A 6,422-nucleotide genomic window follows, 5' to 3' on the forward strand; every position below is an offset into this window, starting at 1 on the left:
AACGTATGATAAAAATATATCCTATTGAAGGAAGCAGTCTAAACTGCACTGAAAGCATCGGGACAAAAATAAAACAAAACCAAACAAAGCAAAAACAAGACTCCAGGAATTGGTGAAATACTAACTGAGATATTTCAACAAATAGATGAAACACTAGAAGCACTCACTAATCTATGTCAAGAAGTTTGGAAAATATCTAATTGACCAACCAACTGGATGAGTGTATATTTATTTTCATTCCAAGAAAGCAGTTCCCATAGAATGCAAAATTGTTCAAAAATATCAGTAATGTAACACATAAATAATATTTAGTTGAAAATAATTTTAAAATGGTTTCAGCAGTACATCAAGAGAGGACTGCCTGAATTTAAACTGGATTCTGAGGAAGATGTGGAATGTCTGATGGATCTTGGATGAAAGTAGCCTGTTTTTTTTTTTTTTGTTTTTTTGTTTTTTATGCAAAGGCATTTGACTGTGTAGATAATAAAAAATTATAGATAAAATTGTAAATAATAGGAATCCAGAACATTTAATTGTTTTTTTTTTTTTTTTTTGCTGAGACAGTTTTACTTCCTCTTTGCCAATTTGGATGCCGCTAATGTCTCTATCTTGCCTTATAGCTCTGAATACGACTTCCAACACAATATTGAATCAGAGTGGTGATAAAGGGCAGCCTTTTCTGGTTTCTGTCCACAAAGGGAAGGCTTTCAATTTCTCTCCAGTGAGAGTGATGTTGGCTGTTGGTTTTGTATATATACTCTTACTTATGTTTAGGATTTTCACTTCAATTCCTATAGTGTTGACAAAATCCAACATCCGTTTTTCAGGAATGGATGTTGGATTTTGTCAAATGCCTTTTCTGCATCAATCGATATGATTATATGATTCTTTTCATTTTAAAATTTATATGGTATAATACATTGATTGTTTTTCTAATGTTGAACCATCCTTGCATCCCTGATATGAATACCACTTGGTCATGATGGATCGTTTTTTTTTGATGTGTTGTTGAATTCTGTTGGCTAGGATTTTGTTGAGAATTTTTGCAGCCAGGTTCATGAGGGATATTGGTCTATAATTTTCTTTCTTAGTGAGGTCCTTCCCTGGCTTTGGTATGAGAGTTATATTTGTTTCATAAAATATATTAGGACGTTTTCCATCCTTTTCTATATTCTGGAATAGTTTGAGTAAAATTGGTGACAGCTGTTCCCTGAATGTTTGGTAAAACTCACCAATGAAACCATCTGAACCTCGGCTTTTTTTGGTTGGGAATTTTTTGATGACCTGATCAATTTCTTCTTTTGTTATGGGTATGTTCAAGTTTTCTACTTCACTCTGTGTAAGTTTAGATAGGTCATGCTTTTCTAAAAATGCATCCATTTGCTGTAAATTTTCATATTTGTTGGAGTACAACTCTTCATAATATTCTGTTATTATCTTTTTTATTTGTATTGATTCTGTTGTGATAATACCCATACAGTTTCTTAAGCATATTATTTGTGTTTTCTCTCTCTTTTGTTAGGTTTGCCAATGGTTTGTCAAAATTATTAATCCTTTAGAAGAACAAGGTCTTTGTCCTGTTGATTCTTTCTTTAGTTTTTCTGTTTTCCATCTCATTTATTTCTGCTCTAGTCTTTATGATTTCTTCTGTTGACTTTACATTTATTTTTGCTGGTCTGTTTCTAGCTGTTGGAGATGTCGTCTAATGTGTTGATTTTGGTTCTTTCTTCTCTTTGGTTGTGTACTTTTATTGCAATAAATTATCCTCTCATCACTACTGTTGCTGTGTCCCAAAGATTTTAGTATGTTTTGTTTTCATTCTCATTTTTTTCTAGGAGCTTTGGGAATTCCCTTTTTATTTCTTCTACCACCCAGTAGATTTTAAGCAGGGTATCCTTCACTTTCCATTTTTTTACTTTATTTCCTTGGTCTTCTTATAGTTGATTTCTAATTTGATAGCATTGTGATCTAAGAAGATGTTTTGCAGTATTTTGATGTTTGTAAATTTATGGAGGCTTGTTTTGTGGCTTAATATATGATCTATTCTGGTGAATGTTCCATGTGCACTGGAAAAAAAATATGTATTGTGCTGTTATTGGGTTGAATGCTTCGTATACATCTATGAGGTCCAGTTGGCTGATTGTGTTGTTTGTTCTTCTGTGCCTTTGTCAAGTTTCTTTCTGGTTGTTCTACTCTGTTTTGAAAGTGCTGTATTAAAATCTTCCACTATTATTGTAGATTTGTCTATTTCTTTCTTCAGATCTATTACAGCTTGTTTTTTATTTTCATTTTGGAGCTCTTTCATTGGGAGCATAGATATTTATGATGGTTATGTCATCTTGTTCAATTGACTCTTTAATCACATGATAATGTCCATCTTTATTATGCTGGCTTTTGGCTTAATTTTATGAGAGATTGTATTACAACTCCTGCTTGTTTTTTTTTTATTGCAATTAGCTTGGTATACTATTTTTCCATCCTTTAATTTTTATTCAACTTTGGTCTTTGTGTGTAAGATGTGTTTCTTAAAGTGTGTTGAAGGATCTCGTTTTCTTATCCATTTTCCATTCTCTATCTCTTAACTGGTATATGTAATCCATTGACATTCAGTATAATCAATCGATATAAATTAATTGCTGTCATTATGTTTGGGTTTTTTTTATGGTGCTGCTGGTTTCTTTGTTCTGCATGCCTTCCTGTGCTGAGTTCATGTTTTTTTGTTCTTTCTTGTCAGTTTCTTCATAGTTTTAATGTTTCCATGTTCTTCTTGGATTTTCATATTTTTGGTTTGTTGTCAAGTATTAATTTTCTTTGAGGTTAACTTATATTCTATTAACCTTTTCCTCCATTTAAAACAGTCTGTTTTTTTCCTGTAATCTACCTGACTTTTGCACCATCTGGATCTGTGTTCCTATGTTTTTACCTTCTTTCACATTGTAAATGTTTTTTATCATAAACTGACCTCCCAGATCCTCTGAATTTGTTCTCATAGTTTTTTTCTGTTCTGAATTCTTCCATCTGATGATTGAGGTCTACTTGGTTCTGCCACATATGTCAATCTCTTGTTGTTGTCTGTTTTTGTTGGTTCTCGGTCCAAAGAACTCCCTTTAGGATGTCCTCTGTGGACTTTTGTGATTTCTTCTTTCTGGATTGCCAATAATTCTTAAGTTATTCCTCTTCATGTTGTCCAACATGTAACCTAGACTTTCTTAAGATTTTTTTAAAAAATATTTTTTCTGCTTGCTCTTCTATCACAGCAATACTGAGAGATTTGTCTTCCAGCTTGCTGGTTCTGGCTTCCACCTTGTCAATTCTACTTCTTTACCTTTTCAGTATATTGTCCATTTTTGATATTTTATTATGAATATTTTAGGTATCTTTTTGCAGCTTTTGAATTGTTTCCAATGCTGTATATATCTTATTTGATTGTTTCTGTATCACTTTCTTGACTTCTTCCTAATTTTTCTCAAACCCTTTTTGGAGACTTTGGATGCACTTCAGTATCATTCTCCTGAATTCTTTCTCAGGCAGTTCCAAGGCCTAGCCTCCTTCCAGTGGAAAATCTGGCTCTATCTGTAGATCATTTATGTCAGTTATTCCATCCTGTTTCTGGGCATGGGCTGAGATGGTCAATTGTTTTTAGGCATCTTCAATAATTAGGTTTTCAATAGTTTAATGTAAGTATTTTGATGTCTCATTGAGATTTCTGATTGCTTTCAGGAAGATGTGACCAGGAAATGGGCTTTCCTTTTCACTTTTCTTATTACTCAACTCAGAGTAACTCCAGCGAGTGTAGGCTATGTATAGTAGCTGATACTGGCTCTTGCCTGGCTGGTGGGATTTTACAGGGTGTGATTTCAGCTTGGCTATATGACCACAATTGCTGTCTCTTCTTTGGTAATGTAGGGAGATAAAGAGCCCCCTGAAGGTAAAAGGGGGACCAAGAAACAAAACAACAGAAAAAAACACAAAAAAAACAGATTTGATAGTACAGTCTATAATCACATAAAAGAAAATAGGGGCGGGGGAGAAGAAAATCTCTGTAGCAAAAATTGAGTATGACTTTGACAGCTGTTTCTCAACCAGCTTGGGCTGTTCTAGGAGACTGTTCCATTTTAAGCAGTTCACAGTGATTCTTCCCATTTGTGAAATTCTGAGCCCAGAAATCTTTGCTGGGCAGATCTGTGCACATGCATTGCAGAACCCTCGTGGGGTGGGGGGGGGGGGGGGGGGGGGGGGGGGGTGGGGGTTTCTACTCACTCAGGTACTCCCTCTAGTCACCAGAGTGGGGATGTGTAGACAGTGAAAGACCAAAGAACAGAGAAAGGAGAAAAAAAGAATGTTCACACCTTTATATCCAAGAGTCATCAGAATGTCCACACCTTTATATCCAAGAATCATCATAAGTCTGTGGTGGGAGGGCTTCTCTGACTCTTCACCTGCTTCATACACCCAAGATGGCCACTCTGAGAGATGGCTGGCTGCTGCAGATCAGAAAACAGCATCTCTTACTTCTGCTACACATTCCACTTGCTGTAAACCTTCAAATTTTCTAAATATTCCTTTATATGTAGGCCAGAGTTTTGGGACCATCCCTTGAACCTGCTTCATCTGTCATTCTGTGTTATTGCTACAGAGCTTTGCACTGCATGTCTCCCTAATCCACCATTCAGTCCCCTTTTCTTATGCTCTTCTTTGTCTTACTTTTTCATTCTTTTTGACTTTTTACTCTTTTCTTGTTTCTTTCTCTTTTCTTCTTCCCTCCCCACAGTTTTTTTCCCTTTTATATTCTCTCTTATTGTTTTCTTCCATGGTTTCATTTCACTTTCCCTTAATTCTCTTTATAATTATTTTATTATTTTACTTATTGCTACCTTTTGTGTTTTTCTTACTCCTTTATTATTTTATCATATTTATATTTTATTTTTTATGGTATTTATTTGTTTAGTTGAGTATGTATTATGGTTTCCTGTTTGTTTGCTTTTTTTCTTCTTGCACCAACTGGTGGGAAACAGCAGCCATATATAGACAGCTAGGCCACAACCATACTCTCCACAGTCCCACCCACTTGGCAAGAACCACTACCTATATAAATGGAAGAATACACCATGCTCATGGATGTTGTTGTTGTTAAAGTGCCATCGAGTTGATTCCAACCCATAATGACCCTGGATAAGTTTTCCAAGGAGCATCTGGTAAGTTTGAACCACCAACCTTGTGGTTCAAACAACTTTGCAGTCTCACACATTATCCCACAGCACCACACCAGGACTCTATGCTCATGGATTGGATTGTGTAATTGTCAGTACTACTCAAAACAGTCTATAAATCTAACGCAATCTCAATCCAGATTCATCATTCTTTAAAGAGACGAAAAAACTAATGATCAATTACATGGAAAAGAACGAGAACCTAGATAAGCAAACCAATACTTATGAATAACAACAAAGTAGATGGCCTCTCACTTCAGGAACTCAAAACCTACTACACAGCCACAGTTGTCACAATACACTGGTGCTGATACCATGAAAGACACACAGCTAAATGGACCAGAATAGAGAACCCAGTAGGAAAGCCATTCACCTAAGACCAAGTGATCTTTGGCAAAGGACTGAAACACAATAAAGGAGGGAAGAGATAGTATTTTTAACAAATGGTGCTAGAAAAATTGAATGTCCTTTTGCATAAGAATGAAATAAGACCCATATCTCACACCATATATGAAAATAAACTCAAGATGGAAATTAGACATAAATTTAAAACTCAGAACTATAAAAAGCATCAATGAAAGTATTGAAATCATTCAATCTGAAATCTATGTAACAGAGTCCCTAAATTTATGCCAGAAAATATTGAGGCACAAACCTAGGGACTCTGGTACATAGCATAAATACACTATCAAACATAACTGAAAACAAATAGCAGAAAACAAACTAGACGAGTGAGACCTCCTGAAAATTGGGCACTTATGTGCATCAATATCTTTCACCAAAATAGTTAAAAGGGAGCCCACATACAGGTAAAATGTTTTTAGCAATGACATATCAGAAAATGGATTAATCTCTAAAATTTTCAGAAAACCCCAACACGTTAATAAGTAAAAGACAAATAATCCAATTTCAAATGGGAAGAAAGCATGAACAGAAACTTCAATAATGAAGACATTAAGGTAACCAACAAATATATGAAGAAATGCTGATGATCATTAGCTAATATTGTTATTATTATTATTATTTTTTTAATGTGCCATAAAAGTTAGTTATGGAATGGAATCGAGAATCAAGAAATTAATGCATCTACATACAGCCAACTGATTTTTGACAAAACACCTAAATATATCGCATGGGGAGTTGATAGTCTCTTCAACTGATGGTGCTGGCAGAAATGGAAAATGATATGCAAAAGATTGAAACAAGACCTTC

This window comes from Chrysochloris asiatica, unplaced genomic scaffold (genome assembly GCF_000296735.1).
Source record: "Chrysochloris asiatica unplaced genomic scaffold, ChrAsi1.0 scaffold00565, whole genome shotgun sequence".
Lineage (NCBI taxonomy): Eukaryota > Metazoa > Chordata > Mammalia > Afrosoricida > Chrysochloridae > Chrysochloris > Chrysochloris asiatica.